This window comes from Bos mutus, chromosome 12, assembly GCF_027580195.1.
Source record: "Bos mutus isolate GX-2022 chromosome 12, NWIPB_WYAK_1.1, whole genome shotgun sequence".
NCBI classification, from domain to species: domain Eukaryota; kingdom Metazoa; phylum Chordata; class Mammalia; order Artiodactyla; family Bovidae; genus Bos; species Bos mutus.
Window position 1 is genome coordinate 14,654,226 of NC_091628.1, and position 17,977 is coordinate 14,672,202.

General features: G+C 38.6%; 1 protein-coding gene across 2 annotated transcripts in view; it reads right to left on the reverse strand.

The window, feature by feature from the left end:
* TSC22D1 (TSC22 domain family member 1) overlaps positions 1-17,977 on the reverse strand; it is a 122,934-nt gene that overhangs the window by 27,554 nt on the left and 77,403 nt on the right. The window lies entirely within an intron of this gene.

Below are 17,977 nucleotides of genomic sequence, written 5' to 3' on the forward strand. Positions count from 1 at the left end.
GCACACAAAGAGCCCCAGGCCCTGCTGCTGCATTTAACAAAACTTCAAAGCAAGTGCTTGGCCAGGAGAGCCACCCCCCAGTTCCGTGCAGCTTTCAGCTTCTGCCAAGGAAGCTGCCTCTTGCACCCCACCCCACAGCAGCCTGCCTAGCTTAGAGCTCCATTTCCTTCTGTGTTATCTTAGCACCCACTGCTTCTGTGCTAATTAAAATGTTGCTGGCATTTCACCCTACTTGTGTGTGTGTGTTTTTAATATCTACCATGAGAAGTTTCAGCTCTTGAGCTGGCACCAAATTTTTGTTTTCTCAGTGCTCTAGTTACAAAAGTTGCCTAAGTGTTGAGTGATCGGCTTGACTCGGTTTTCTCCAGAAGCCACCTTATTTTTGGCATGCAATTTTGCAAAGTGGGGTCTTTAGAAACATCCATGTCATAGTATAGAAGAAATCCCTGCACCATTAAGGACAGTTCTTACAGCTCTAGAGGACTTGGATCTAATATGGGAATAGCAAGTGCGAAGGCCTGAAGCAAAGAGACAGGAAAACAAGGAAGCCCACCAGGAAAAACACAGGCTTCAGGAAGCTTTCTCTTTACCATCTCAAATTCTCTGCCAGACAGGAAAGCTGTTTTCACTTCACATGGCTGAGGCATTCCTTTGTCTAACAACTGTGCCAGGCAGGGTGGGGTGGGGTCTGTTTGTGATGAGACAGACTAATTCAATGCTTCTCAACCTTGGCTGAACCTTAGACTCAAGTGGGAGGCTTTTCACAAATACAGAGCCTCAGGTTCATCCTGATTTAATTGACCCTGTATGAATCCTGAGCATCGATAGGTTTTAAAAGTTCCTTGTGAACTCATGGACTGTGGCCTACCAGGTTCCTCCATCCATGGGATTCCCTAGGCAAGGATACTGGAGTGGGTTTCCATTTCCTTCTCCAGGAGATCTTCTCAACCCAGGGACTGAACCCTGGTCTCCTGCATCGTAGGCAGACGCTTTACCGTCTGAGCTACCAGGGAAGTCCTAAAAGTTCCCCAGGTAATATCAAATAAGGCATGGGCTAAGAACCACTAGACCAGAGTTAAGATACCAGCAACAATCAGAGGATTGGAGAAAAGGTATTAGGAGGTTTTTGTTTTTTTTACAAAAAACAAACCTGATACTATTTGATATAATTCAAAAACTGCAGCTGTTTAGTGGGTTTCCCTGGTGGCTCAGATGGTAGAGTCCACCTGCAATGCAGGAGACCCGGATTTGATCCCTGAGTTGGGAAGATTCTCTGGAGAAAGGAATGGCAAGCTGTTCCACTATTCTTAGTAAGATTCTATATTCATTTTCTCCAACAAAGTGTACAAGGACTTCCCTGGTGGTCCAGTGGTTAAGACTCCATGCTTCTACTGCAGAAAGCACGAGTTCAATCCCTGGTTGGGGAATTAGGATCCCACATGCTACACGGTGCAGCCAAAAAAAAAGATGGGGGGTGGGGGCTGTGGTACAAAGGAATTTCTGAGGGCACATATAGGGCTGGAAACAGGCAGAGCTGGAGTGTGAGGGCTGAGACCAGGGAGCTCTAATCTTGGCTTCCAGGTGAGGCAACAGGGAAGGCTGACAACTACAGCTAGGATCCTCAATTCCACTGAGAGACCAAGGGGTGAGGAATGGTGGTGGGGGTGCTTGGAGGAATTTTCAGAGGGATTTAGACAAGCTATTCAACAGGAGTTCCTGATGGAGCACATGGACACTGTCTCACATCCTATTTAAAAACTTGGCCATCTTTGGACTGTCAAAAGAAAAAGAAGAAGAAAATGGATAGAGACATTTAAATACAGTCCTATTACATGAAGGTAGAAAAGCAGCTGGCAACAAGTTTTCAAACTTGGAGATCAGAGCTGCAGGAAGTTTTAAAAATACAGATTCTTGAGCCCAAAGTCAAAGGTATGAATTAGAATTCTCAGAGGTTGGAAATGATAAATTAAAAACAGCCACAGCTGTTTTTCAGTATTTACAATGTCCCAGGAAATCTAAGCATTTTGTATGTATCACTGGATTTAGTACCTGTAACAACCCTAAATAGTTAACTGGGACATAGAGAAGTAACTTGCCCATTAAAAGTGAAACTGAAAGTTGCTCAGTCGTGTCTGACTCTTTATGACCCCATGGACTATACAGTCCATGGAATTCTCCAGGCCAGAATACAGGAGTGGGTAGCCTTTCCCTTCTCCAGGGGATCTTCCCAGGGATCGAACCCAAGTCTCCCACATTGCAGACTAATTCTTTACCAGCTGAGCCACAAGGGAAGCCTGAGAATACTGGAGTGGGTAGCTGTTTCCTTCTCCAGGGGACCTTCCCAACCCAGGGATCAAACCCAGGTCTCCCGCATTGCAGACTAATTCTTTACCAGTTGAGCCACCAGGAAAGTCAAAGAATACTGGAGTGGGTAGCCTATCCCTTCTCCAGGGATCTTCCTGACCCAGGAATTGAACTGGGGTCTCCTGCACTGCAGGCAGATTCTTTACCAGCTGAGCCACCAGGGAAGCCTAACTTGCCCACCATCAAGGGTGGATCCAGGCTTCACACCTGTAGGGATGCAGAGAGTCTATGCTTATAACCATGACATCTTCATCCTTTAAACATCCTCTCCCTCTCCAATAAACCAGTGGTTTTGAGGTTGCTGGGTTTTTGAGAACCACTGTACTATAATCTTTTAGTGTCACGTTTAGCATATCATTCTGTGAAATCAGGCTCAACATCAACAGTCCTCCATTACTGGACTTTAAACCAAGTAGCATTATCTTCTTTATGACGAAGAATTTGCAATACGTTAATGTACAGAAACAGTTCTCCTGCAGAAAGATGGGCTTGTGCCTAAGACTTCTGTCTGACAAAAACAGAAATTTTATATAACATAAGCAATTTGCTGTCTTGTCCATTCCTCCCTGCTAATATCTCTGCCTTTAATTCTATTTCTATTACCAACACTCTAATCCAGACCCATATCGTAAGATTTCTGGATTATTGCCATATTATCCCCACTGGTCAATCTGGCTCTAATCACCATCCACCTGGATCCAGGCAAATCCATCCTTATACTGCCTCCAGGCTAATATTCTTAATTTTAACTTTCTTGCCTGTCACTCATTCAATTATAGGTCCTTTAATGATTACACACTGCATACAGGATAAAATCCCAACCTTTAGCTTGGCGTTCAAAGTCTGTAGGTAACTGCTCTAACTCATCACTAACTTTTTTTTTAAACACAACATTATAAAGCAATTATCTTCCAATTAATAAGTAAAAAATAAAATGTTCTCTATCTAATAGACTTGAAAAAAATTTTTAATTCAACTACAATGCATTTTTAGTCCAAAATTCCTTCACCAAAACAAAAATTAAATATATCTTAAAACTACATTTAAAAGGAGAAAAATACTTAAACTGTGGGCTAATACTTTTAATGAGATTGTACCTCATGTACAAATGAGGTTAAATGTTAAATGTTTAACTTGGAGGTAAATGTTCCAACTTGGTACCACTTCAAACATGCTGCTTTTGCTCACAGTTCTTCAATTTTTGGCAGAATGTGTAGCAGGATGTTCTTAACACAGCTAACCTCTTGCATCTTTCGGGTAATCTCAAAATTAGAGTTAATTCTGCTCCAGCCTGTACAATTAACACAAAAACTGCCCTTGGGTAACCGGAAGGCTTCTGGCTATTTCTTAGAGCATGAGTCTTTTATATAATCCACAAAACCAGTTTGCAAATCTTGAAGATCACTTTTACTTAAAAACATAAAATACCTTACCAGGAGGAAAGCATGTACAAGCTTAAACTACAAGCTAGGGAAGTTTATCCATATATTTAGTCATGAAACTCCTACTTTCTCATCTACTGTAGGTTAAAAACGGTTGTGTCATTGAGGAGAACTGAGAAGAAAGGATCGAGGGTCTATGCCCTGATACCTATTTCAGGTAGAGCTAACTTAATGGTCATTTCCAGGGGCTTCTCTGCAGCCCTTTCAGAGTTCTCTCATTAACTCAGAAGGCAGGTCAAGGAACATTCCAGAAAACCAGAGAAATAAATGGGTGCTGAAGGAAGCCACATCCTCTTCTTCAATGAGCTTCATCACCAGAGCTCAACAGTGCTTTCTCAGGGCTTACGGGAAGTTAAATGGATTTGTTTTGAAATTTGGTACCATGAATTCTACCCATATCTTTTCAAAGATTACAAAAAAAAATATGCAAATAATTAGCAAAGGAAACAAGTCCAAACAAAAACCTATTTTTAGCCCAAACCTCTACTGTAATAGATTCATGGAACAACTGGAAGTGTGTGGGAGGGGAGAAAAAGGTTGTGGTAAAAATGCAGCCTCCAAGATACTGAAGATTTTACCCAACACTTGTTGTATCACCAGTAATGGCACAAACGGCCTTGAAACAGCTCTAGGATCAGAGCAGGAAAACAGTCACCATGGAAATACATCCATCTCTAAGTATATAATTAGAGATATCTTATATAATCTGTATTATCTCTTTCATACACATTATGTACAACTCAGAATCTAAAATATTATCACAGGAAATACTTCTGAAAGTTGTTCCAAGCAGCTATGTTAGTTTCTAATGTCCCTCGTAACTACAGAATCCTAGTCCTCATGGTCTGGGGTTGCTTTACCAGAGCGGTCTTTGATGAAGACTTTTTAAGGCTCATAGTTTATTTTCTTTCCTCCACTCTGCTCTCTGCCCTACTTTCCCTACTGGGGAAAAGGCAACGGCTGTCTTCACTGCTGTTTAATTTTGCAGAAAGCAATTATGTTCTACTACACCAGAGTCTGGCACTCGACAGGACTGACTTCACTTTGCTAGGAAAAAATGCAGATACGCAGAGAAGCAAGCTAAGGCAAACAGCACGCGTTTTCACAGCACAAGTCCTAGCGTTTCTGCAGGGCCAAGTCCTCATTCCTCACACACCACCTTTATCTCGCACTTCATCTTAATCGCAATCCAATAACTGGTATTCAAACGGCTTATTGATAAAGGCTAAGTTATATTTTTCTGCTTAAGAATTCAGGAAAACAGGGAATGTACTTTAAAGGTTTTCCATTAGAAAAGTTAAAATTTAAAAGTTCTGGTCTATAAAATGCTTAACAGTTAACCACATGGAAAACACTAATCTCAGATAACCAAGAATTTGCAGGCCATCAAAGCAAAAAGAATCTACGAAAACACAATCCTGCCACCTTGTGGTACCTATTCAAAAGACCTTCACCACTTCATACTTTTAAAACAAACTGTGACTTCTAAAACTGTGCTTATTTAAAAAAATATTCATCAAGATATTGTAAGACTTGTTTTAAAATCTTAAATACTGATAGTATTGTTTATAAAATTTGTGAAAATTATTAAATTGTCAATGTCTAATTTAATGAAGTTGTTTCTAAGGTCAAAACTAAATTGTTCTCTTCAAATACAAGATGTAGAAATTCAACTGTGAGCACCTGGAGCTCCCAACAAATTCATCACATCAATTAGGGATCACATTTTCCTTTCTGGCAATCAAATAACCATCCTGTTAAATACATGGAACTACAAATTTTTATTGCCCACTAGATAGCATTGTTTGATCAACTTTAAACAATGAAGTAGGCATAAATGAAGTATGGTAAATTTCTATAGTACCTTAACTACATACACTTTCTAATTCTTAAATTATTCAAACCCCTTAATAAGCCTAAATAATTATGAAGTTTCTTAACATCATGTTGACATACAAAGACTGGTTTTAAAACAGTGGATAAAAATACAGAACCCCTGACATTTTCAGAGCACCATCTGTATTAACTCCGTTTAAGAAAATTATTCAGTGACGATTAAATCACTTTTGAAATATAAAGGATTGGAAGTTCACTCTGTGAAAATATGACCACCAACTACAATCAGATTGCACTAAATGAAATTCTATATATGGAGGTCAAAATTATTAAATCCATAAAATTATTATTTTTAAAAAATTTATTTAATTAAATTTAAATTATTTAAATTTAAATTCATAAAAATTTAAATTGTTTTTAATAATTTTAAAAATATTATTAAAGTGATAGCTCAATTGTAATTTAGTTTACTGTAATAAGTAACATTTATTGAGAGTTTCCTATAAATCTGTGCTATGTACTTCACCTTACCTCTCTCATCTAATAATCCTCATGTTAACTTAGTGAAGGAGGTAACCATTCTTATCCCCCTAAGATACTTAGAAGGTCATTGAGGCTTAGAGGTCAAATAACCTGTCCCAAGTGACAGAGCCTGTCTGCTTCCAGTTTCTAAGCACCATATCCAACAGAACAGATATTTACATAGTTAAAGCAGAATATCTGCTTTAAATGTTTCTGAAAAGATAATCAGTATCTTTTTGGGTTTTGTTTTTCTGTTAATGATGACTTTAAATAGCATTTATGTTTCCTTTTAACTATTCAAACTTTCAGGAGAGAAGACAAACAGACTGTTGCATTTTTCAGTTCTGCAGCATCATTTGAATTTACTTCTTTAACAACAAACTGGTCGTCTCTTTTATCCTCACAGCCCTGTAACTGTGCCTTCTCTTTTTTTCGTATAAACCAGCAGTTTCTACTTTGCATGCTGATATCAATGCCTCAGAAATTTAAAGCCACTGGCATTATCTGATTTTTTTCTCCATCCAACAAATATCTGAGACCCTGCTGTGTGTGCCAGGTACTGAGGAGGAGACATGAAAATGCAGTCTTTACCATCAAAAAATTACCATTTAGTAGGAAAGGCAAGGAGACAGTGTTAATGATAAGTATTTCAAGACCAGTGTGTAGAGAGAATAATGGAATTTAGGAAGAATGGCAGCTAATTTTGTTTTGAGATATCTACTTTTGTCCACTCCTCCCACCCTCAAAGTCATTCTCCAGATAAGCTTCACATTTAATTGCACAGCTTTGCTAATTGCTTCTTTTTGTAACAGAAAGCTTTGTAGTATGTTAACAGAAAAAAGTACAAAACAACAAGTTGTATCAGGGACAATGATTATGCAGATAAATGTTTTCCACAATCTTTTTATCTATTCTGTTAAAGTTAAAATGTCCAAACAACTCACTGCATGGCTACAGGATACCAGTATTATATATAAATTCCATAAGCAAATTCAGAAAAATGGAAGATTAAAGAAAATTAAAGAAAAGTTTTTTACATTTGCTTCAAATTCCTTTGAACCAAGCGCCACTTTTTAAAGTTCTATCACAGTCCCTTTTCATTCTGTTTCCTCTGTTAGTTTTCTGGATAAAATAAATAACTTTTCTTAATTTTCTCCCTAAATTTTCCTAAAATTGGACATAAATTCGTCTAGAAATGCTTCTTCACTGACACCAGGTTAACTATCAGATTTTAAATTGCCAATGAAGTATGATATCAGTCAAATACATATACATATATAAGTGTATATACCATACTATACACTATAATTATGTATTTTTAATGTTTATATATAGAATTATATTTTTATGTTATAATCACATACAAACATGTGAGATAATTTTTATCTTTCATCAAATGCACTGTAGATCAATTTGAAGATGACTTTTCCCTTCTAATTTCTTATATCATCCAAATTTCTTATTAAAAAAATTTCTAATTAAATCATGAATAAGTCTATTACTTTATAATAAAAATTATTTATGCTAACTCATTCAACAAACATTTATCAGGCATACTTTATTTGTACTACATACATATAAAAAGTACAAACTCAGCAGCTGAAAGACTAGGGCTGGGTCTTACTGACGTAACCATCTCTTGACTTCAATTTCTTTACTTGTAAAATAAGGATAAGAGTATTTGTTTTAACTTCCTCCTAAGTTATTCTAAGGACCCAGAAGAGACAATACATGCAGAAACATTTATAAAGTATTAAGTTATTTCTAAAGTCAAATCAGAGAAGCAAGTGATGTGACAAAACAAGTGGGCAAATAAGATCACTTAATGTTATAACCGAGATGAAATTCATCCTATATATCTAAAATATTTTCAGTTAACCATTAATTTCAATGAGCTATTCATTTGTAAATCATTAATGTTATCTGGTGGAAACAGTGTCAGACTTTATTTTTCTGGGCTCCAAAATCACTGCAGATGGTGACTGCAGCCATGAAATTAAAAGACGCTTACTCCTTGGAAGGAAAGTTATGACCAACCTAGATAGCATATTCAAAAGCAGAGACATTACTTTGCCAACAAAGGTCCGCTAGTCAAGGCTATGGTTTTTCCTGTGGTCATGTATGGATGTGAGAATTGGACTGTGAAGAAGGCTGAGCGCCGAAGAATTGATGCTTTTGAACTGTGGTGTTGGAGAAGACTCTTGAGAGTCCCTTGGACTGCAAGGAGATCAACCAGTCCATTCTGAAGATCAGCCCTGGGATTTCTTTGGAAGGAATGATGCTAAAGCTGAAACTCCAGTACTTTGGCCACCTGATGTGAAGAGTTGACTCATTGGAAAAGACTCTGATGCTGGGAGGGATTGGGGGCAAGAGGAGAAGGGGATGACAGAGGATGAGATGGCTGGATGGCATCACCAACTCGATGGACATGAGTCTCAGTGAACTCTGGGAGTTGGTGATGGACAGGGAGGCCTGGCGTGCTGCGATTCATGGGGTCGCAAAGAGTCGGACACGACTGAGCGACTGATCTGATCTGATCTGAATGTTATCTGGTTTAACAAAAGTATGCTTTTTTTTTAAATCATCATAAGCCAGTTCTAAAAAAAAATGACATCATAACAACTCTTGGTCATCTGTTTAATCAATAACTAAAATCTAAGTTAGTCCAGTGATTTTAAAAAAACCAGCTTTCCATTTGTATCTATATTGTTATGAAAACAAGTATTATTTGACCATTAGCAGTCAGATCATGACTCTATTTTAAAGTTCACACACACCTCAGGAATCCATAAATCAAACAGAAATTAGAATTTTAAAAACTGGATTCATACGTTTTTCACTAAAAATAACTAGAAAAAATTGCCTTCACATGTAAGAGTTAATTCAGGCAAAAAGATTGTTTCTCCTTTAAGATTCAAGGATTTTCATTTATGCTAAGCAGAAAATTTCCCTTTGCAATTTCAGCTCTGATGTATAACTTTTCTTCAAACTTAGTACTGATGAAATCTACAGATTTAATTTTAAATGATTTAAATGTTTCTTTGTCCATTATCTTTTTGGTTCACCTCTCTTTAAATAAAATAAAATTAACCATAATCTGTGCCTTTCTTTAATAAAGTAGTGAAAGTGTTAGTCGCTCAGTTGTGTCTGACTCTTGCGATCCCATGGACTTGCCCACCAGGCTCCTCTGTCTATGGAATTCTTCAGACAAGAATACTGGAGTGGGTAGCCATTCCCTTCTCCAGGACATCGTCCCAACCCAGAGATCGAACCCAGCTCTCCTGCATCGCAGGCAGATTCTTTACCATCTGAGTCACCTAAGCCAACTGCAAAATTCCTATAATTATTTTCTCTAATTTGAAGCTAGTGACCAACTTTTTTTTTGAAACTTACTTTTAAAATTAGAATTCTAAATTTTAAAAGTTAATACCAACTACTCTGAAGTACTTTAAATTTATGTAGAACTATACAATTGTATAAGGACTTCTGCCAGCATTCAAATCAGTTTAAGTTATAGAAACAGTAGAGACAGTGTGAGTACTGGAGTGGGGTGCCACTGCCTTCTCCGATACACACACACACACACACACACACACACATATACTCATAAAATATATATAATATACAACATATATTGAAATTAAGCTAGAATTCACCAGCTCTAAGAAGCATTCACAACAATTCTGAGCAACTCAAAAGAACCATGCAACTGACTGACATATAAATCTAAAGATCTTTAATTTCAAAACATACTATAAAGTACAGATAACATCATTTTTAAGTAGCTAAATGAAGGGATACTGACATTTTCTGACAGAAAAGCTCAATATAAAGTCCTAAATCATCTACAATTTTAAGTCAATTCATTAGTGCTTTACCTGGGGAATCAAACAAATTAAAAAGTTATGTAACTAAGCTTTCAAAGATTTTAAACTAAAAAATGGACATTACACAATTCATCTCAGTTAACAAGAGAAGGAAAAAATTATTTCCTTGATAATCTCCAAATAATCTTCCAAGTGATTTAAAAAATATATATATCTTTACAAATGTTCCAACCAGGACATAAAAATGGCTGAACTGAACCTTATTTCACCCTCCAATATGGGTATTTAGAAGTCAGCTCTCTTTCAAGGTATAATGAATAGGACCACCAAGGGGGCAATTCTTTACAGTTATTTGACGACAGTTGAGTACTCACAGCAGGTCTACCACTAGACTACAGAAAAAGTTTCATGGTACACACACCACAGGGCTTTCCTAGGGCCTCACTTTGCACTCAGGCCCAACTGACGATCCCAGTGGACCCAGCGCTTCACAAGTGTCCCGAGTTCCACCCCTCCCTCAAGGCAGTTTCTATTTAAAGGGGCACTGACCCAGTTTCTTTAGGATGACCTGACTTCCCAGAGAACAGTAACACTATGCACATAGTGACTTGCTCTGCTTCAAGGATGTGAAATTCATAGGAGATTTTCCTTAGGTTTTCTTAGAGTGTAACAAGTCAATGCCATATGGCTCCTGTGGGAATTCTAGATTCAAAAATCAGGAGTATCCAGTTGGGGGGCTTTCCAACTTTTGAAACATGTTGGAGGGTGGGGGCAGCAATGAAGATGCAAGAATAGAAGGAAGATTTGAGGAAGAAAAAAGATGAAGGGAGGGATGAAGATAGGAGAGAAGAAGCTGGGGAGGGAGGGAGGAAGAGAAAAAGGTGGGGAGGAAGGGAGAGAGAGAAGGGCCAGAGGAGGGAAGGGAAGGTGAGGGAAGAGAGGAACATTCAAGAGGCTTCGCAAAGCAAAACTGAAACAAGCAGACAGGGAGGGCTCAGGGAGAGATGGAGAAACTTCCTGCCCAGCAGTTTCTCAATTCCCAAGAGGGCCCACGGTACTTCCTACAACTTACATCCAAGATATTCTGCTCTAGTCTTACAAATATACCATTTTACTGGAGCAGATGTGGGGATGGAGTGGGAAATAAAGAGAAACACATAGTTCATTGGTTTTTCTCCTACACAATGCTACTTCAGAAAGTAGAAAAGGACTGAGAAAATCAAAATGAAGGGATGCGCTCATCAGCAAAAGCTGGATGGTATCAATTATAAAACAGAAAATAACCAGTAAATGTCCAAGTTGGGGCTTTCAAAAAATAGATTAAACTTTAGAAAATTCAGGAACATTCGTAATAAAAAATACAAAGCAAAGGGATCAACATCACAGATTTCCTATTAAATTATGAGATTAAAATGAATATCATATATCTCAAAACTCGTAGGATGTAACTGAAGTTAACAGTCTTGAACATTAAAGACTAAAGTGATATGAGGCTTTATCACAGAGGATAAAACTTGGCAAAATCAACCCAAAGAAAATAAAAGAAAGGAGATAACGTAATAGCAAAAGCGATTACAACAGAAAACATATATGAGAAGATTAACACAGCCAAAAATTGGCCCTGTGAAAAAGACTCTAAAATGTCAAAGCCCCAGTATGATTAAGGAAAAAAGAGAAGGCAGGAAAAAAAAAAAAAGAGAAGGCAGAAATAAGCAATATCAAGAAAGAAAAAGGAATACAGCCATCATTTTAAAAATACAGAATAGGCAAATTGCTAGAAAAACATTATTTACTGGAACAGACTGATGAAGAGATATGAAATCTGAACAGCCCATTATTGCCACTAAATAAAATTAAATCAACAGTGAAAAACCTTTTTATAAATAAAACTCCCAGGCTAGACAGCTTCACCATCAAGTCCTAGATATCATTCAGTGACCCAGCCCTGGGTGGTTCCTGCAACTGCCAAGAAAGGATCAGCAACAGAAACCACCAAAAGAGCCACTCCCCGGTTAACAGAACAGAACCTCAGTGTGTGGCCCAAAGAGATGGAGAAAACGAAAATTAATGCCATGTGGTTGACACTAGATAAGCCACAGGAGTCCATGTGAGAAACTCTGTTGGAGAAGGGGGCATCAGTGGATGAACGCATAGATTATACAATCATCACTATGATTCTAATAAGACATGCTGAAATTCTAAGGGACATGGAGTTGCTAAAAAAAGTTGAAATGTCACTGCTGACAGAATACATAAATTAGGTATCCTTCAAGATCTATTCAACTTTCTATTTCAGCAGTTACATAAGCTATAAACAACTACAGAACAACTGGTGCAATTTATTTCTAGGAATACAAGTACAGAAAAAAAAATACACTCAAAATATTATAAAATATAACAGAATGGTTAGTTCTAAATCAGTCCAAAACATACATTATTTGTGACTTGAAATAAACTTTGAATAACTGATGAAATGATCCTCCTTTTTTTTGGTTACCAAGTAATAAATGGTGCAATTTATAAAAACAGGGAGAAAATGAAGTGAAAGTCACTCAGTCATGTCCCACTCTTTGCAACCCTATGAACTACACAGCCCATGGAATCTCCAGGCCAGAATACTGGAGTGGGTAGCCTTTCCCTTCTCCAGGAGATCTTCCCAACCCAGGGATCGAACCCAGGTCTTCCACATTGCAGGCAGATTCTTCACCAGCTGAGCTACCAGGGAAACCCCCACAAAACAGGGATGATGTGCTCTATTTTAAAATGAAAGTGATGAAAATTATTCATTAGCCACATGATCTGACCCCTGACATAATCAAGAATAAATTATCTTAAAATAATCTTTAATATTGAAGGCACAGCTTATTGAAGCAAATTTTATGACTATTTTCAATATTTAGTAATTACAATTTACCTTAAAAGTCATTTCTTTTTACATTTTCTTAAACATAAAGATTTTATTAAGAAAAGACTAGACTGTCGCAGTTATTGGTTAAAAATTTTAAGACTGTTATAATACTTAGATCTTCCTAGACAGAATATATTTAACAGTAAAATACTGCAACTGCAATAAAATAAGAATTCATTACATTTAAGAACACACCTTTTTATAATGGCTCCCTTCCATCTCAAGCATATCACATCTGTGTGAAATGCATGCCCTGCCCTGTTCACTTCGTTCCTAGTTAATGATACTGATCAATCTCTGGACTTCATCTCTTAAGTTCCTTCCCGAAGTGAGTCTTTTCCTGAACACTTAGACCAGGTGAGGTCTCCCTGTGAAATGCTCTCACAGACCTGAATCAGTTCAGTTCCGTCGCTCAGTCGTGTCTCTTTGCGACCCCATGAACCGCAGCACGCCAGGCCTCCCTGTCCATCACCAACTCCCAGAGTCCACCCAAACCCATGTCCATTGAGTCGGTGATGCCATCCAGCCAGCTCATCCTCTGTCGTTCTCTTCTCCTCCTGCCCTCGATCCTTCCCAGCAATAGACATGAATACAGCTGCTTTATAGAATTTAATTGCCTGTATAACTGAAGACAGGACAGCGTGACACACCTGTATGCCCCACGCATAGCGGACACGGAACACAGGTAGTTTTCTCACTGTTGCACCTCCAGCATCCAGCGGGAGTCAGATGTGTGTGAAGCAGAGGGAAGAGGGGACTATGGAGAGCACAGCAAGTGTCATTCCTGTTTTTAAATAAAGTCCTTATATAAAAGGTAAAAGAATTTCAGTAGGTTCTTTGTGTAAGCTGGAACAGAACTTAAGATTGGAATTACTTTAAGTTGCTTAAATAGTTAAATCCCAACATTCCCTCAGAGATGCCAGAAGTTTCCAGAAGTCTTAAGTTTGAGGAAATTTTAAAATTTACATTTTAAATTTACATGAAAAATTATATTTCATGTCTCCCATAGGAAAAATAATGTACAAAATAATGTACGTACAAGCTGGATTTAGATAAGGCAGAGGAACCAGAGGTCAAATTACTAACATCCACTGGATCATACAGAAAGTTACGGAATTCCAGAAAAACATCTACTTCTGCTTCATAGACTACACAAAAGCCCTAGACTGTGTGGATCACAACAAACAGTGGAAAATTCATAAAGAGATGGGAATACCAGATCACCTTACCTGCCTCCTAAGAAATCTGTATGCAGGTCAAGAAACAACAATTAGAACTGGACATGGAACAAGAGACTGGTTCCAAATTGGGAAAGGAGTATATTAAGGCTGTATACTGTCACCTTGCTTATTTAACTTATATGCAGAGTACATCATGTGAAATGCCAGGCTGGATAAATCACAAACTGGAATCAAGACTGCTGGGAGAAATATACAAACCTCAGATATGCAGTTAATACCACCATTATGGCAGAAAGCAAAGAGGAACTAAAGAGCCTCTTGATGAAAGTGAAAGAGGAGAGTGAAAAAGCTGGCCTGAAACTCAACATTCAAAAAACGAAGATCATGACATCTGGCCCATCACTTCATGGTAAATCAAAGGGGAAAAAGTGGAAACAGTGACAGATTTTCTTTTCTCGGGCTCCAAAATCACTGTGGACAGAAGCCATGAAATTAAAAGACACCTGCTACTTGGAAGAAAAGCTATGACACTTTTGTATTAAAAAGCAGAAACATTTTTGCCTACAAAGATCTGTATAGTCAAAGCTGTATTTCCGGTAGTCATATATGGGTGTAAGAAGAGTTGACCATAAAGAAAGCAGAGCACCTAAGAATTGACGCTTTCTAATTGTGGTGCTGGAGAAGACTTGAGAGTCCCTTGGTCTGCAAGGAGATCCAACCAGTCAATTCTAAAGGAAATCAATCCTGAATATTAACTGGAAGGATTGATGCTAAAGCTGAAGCTCCAATAGTTTGGCCACCTGATGTGAAGAGCTGACTCATCACATCAGTATCAAGACTCTGATACTGAGAAAGATTGAGGGCAGGAGGAGAAGGGGACAACAAAGGATGAGATGATTAGATGGCATCATCAATTCAATGGACATGAGTTTGAGCAAACTCCGGGAGATAGTAAAGGACAAGGAAGCCTGGTGTGCTACAGTCCATGGAGTCACAAAGAGTCGGATGCAACTTAGCGACTGAAAAACAACAGCAAAAGAAAATAATAAAAATAATATATAGACAATAATATCACCACTATTGAGGAACTCGTATCCACACACTATTCTCAGTACTTTATATATATATAGTGTCTCATGTAATTCCCGTAAGAACTCTGTGCTGTGCTAAGTTGCATCAGTCATGTCCGACTCTTTGTGACCCTATGGACTGTAGCCCACCAGGCTGCTCTGTCCATGGGATTCTCCAGGAAAGAGTACTGGAGTGGGTTGCCTTTCCCTTCTTCAGGGGATCTTCCCGACTCGAGGATTGAATCTGCGTCTCTTATGTCTCCTGCAATGGCAGGTAGGTTCTTTACCACAGCACCACCTGGGAAGCCCATAAGAACTTTACTTTACCATTTTATAGGCGGGAAACTGAGGCACAGAATGACCAGGAAACATGCCCAAATTCATAGGCCTAAGCAGATAATTTTTTGAGTAAGGTTTAGCATCTGACTCAAAAAGCCACTAGTCCTAGGAAATAGTCTCTGTTCCTTAGATCTCAGGCTTCCCAGATGCTGTGGTGGTAAAGAATATGCCTGCCAATACAGGAAACCAGGAGACGTGGGATCGATCCCTGGGTTGGGAAGATCCCCTGGAGGAGGAAATGACAACCCACTCCAGTATTCTTGCCTGGAAAAATCCCGTGGATACAGGAGCCTGACGGGCTACGGTCCACGGGCTCGCAAAGAGTTGTACACAACTGAGGGACTAAACAACAGCCTTCGATCTTGTTTGAGAATTACTGACTCTTTTATCATACAGTTCTTAAAATCTGATTATCAGGCTTTCTGGGCTTCAGGAGATTATAAAAATTAAATGAAAAGGGCAAACAGTTACCAGCTATGCACAGTATCAAGAAGAGGTAACTTTTCTGTCTTGTTAGGCTGAGAGGTAAGTAGTTGCATCCATAAAGACAAGTCATGGTCCTGGATCTGAGCCTGAGTCATCATCAAACAGTAACCACCTCAGCAGGTTAAAATAAGATTAGGCACCTAAAAGTTTGTTTCAGTTAGCCCAATACTTCTCTTATGTCAAACACTAGAACCACTGGAAAACCTACATGAATAAGTTATAACTGTTTAGAATTTGGAACATGCCATCTTCTCATGTTATTTATTTAGAAATGAAATGGGAAAAGTTTACACCTCCAAGGCTGGCCCTGAAAGGATAATAGGGACAGTTTACTTTATGACAATAAATGGGAAGTACAGTATACATTTCACAAAAATGTAACTACTGAACCACCATTGGAGAGCATCTAAGGAACAAAAATAATACTGAGAAATATTAAATGAGAAGAACTGGATGATAACATAAGACTCAGGGAGTTTGAGCTTCATATTTTTAAACTGAAGGAATCAGAAGTGTGCAAGTTCTAAAAGGTATTGATAACATATAAACAACTCTTTTAAATTGAGAAACTACAAAAGAAAACAACCTTAAAGTATTTCACTTTAATATAATCTTAATATTCTTTAATATAAATTTGATCAAATCAAGATGAAAAGACCTATTGTTTTACGGTACGTTAGTGTTCTTTAGTGGAGCTTCCCTGGTGGCTCAGCTGGTAAAGAATCCGTCTGCAATGCAGGAGATCTGGGTTCTTTGGTTTAGTAGGGTGATGCTATTAAATATTCCTTGGGATTTAGGGATTGTTGCTAAATGTATTTCTACATATAAAAATATTATCATGTGAAAATATGCAAGGGACTTGGGACATAAAGATTCTAGTGAAATAGACATTGACCAAATAACTTTAACAGTAAATTCCACTGTAGATACTAAGGAAAGATACTAAGGCGGTAGTTATCCCAGAGCTGGCTGGTTACATATGATAAGAGCAGCAGCAGCTGAGTTTAGGATGATTAGGGGTTTGGCTCATACACAGAGTCTATCTTGGTCCTGTTGACTGGCAGAATACAGGAGGAGCAGACCATCTGAAAGGGGTGATAACTGAGGAGCGCAGCCTGGATGGGACACGCAAGGAGACGTGTTTACAGGGAAACTGAGGCCACTCGAGCACATCCCCAGAATTTCTACAGAGGAGTACGTCAGCAGCAGAAAGGGTTAGAGAAACTTCTGAGGCTGAGTTTCCACACCAAACACACTACTTGTCCATGTTTCTGTGGTTTTCAGTTGCTTGTCTCATACAGATTGTATGTTTACACAGGGACGCTTTCCTGTGTTGACAGGTGGTGGAGGGTCTCATGGGCTAGAGCCCACCGCTCTCTGCCCTCTGCACTACCAGAGGTTGACCTAGGATCCCACAGATAAAACTCAAGTGGAGGGAGCCTATCATCACATCTGGGCAGGGTCCCCGCAGTCCAAAGAAAATCTGCAGAGGAAGAGAAAGAGAAGGGCAACGACAGAACCTAAGAAAACACCAACAGTTAAGAGGGCTGGGCGAGGAAAAATTTTAAAATAAATAAATGAGACTCAAAAAGAGAAGGTCAAGAGAGGAGAACTAGGAACCAAGGGAGGAGAACATCAGACAATGATGACAAAGACAAGAGACTGAAGGAGGTAAGACTGAAAAGTGTTTCTCAGACTTGAGACTGGACAGTTAGGAAGTCAGTGGTCATGTGTGCAATGCAACAGTCTCAGGAACCTACGCTGTAAGCGGGTGACGAAGAGGGAAGAGTCGGCCCACGGCCACATCGATGAGTGGAGATCAGGAAGACACGGTCTGGGGCTGGGGGGTGGGCAGGGGGTGGCTTGCTGATCCACACAAGTTGCAAGTAAAGAGGAAAAGATGAAAGATAACAAGGGGTGATGTATTGATAGCATCATTATGAAGTAAAGACCCAGAGGACACAGGAGGGAATTGGCTGTTTATAATTATGCACAGAAATTT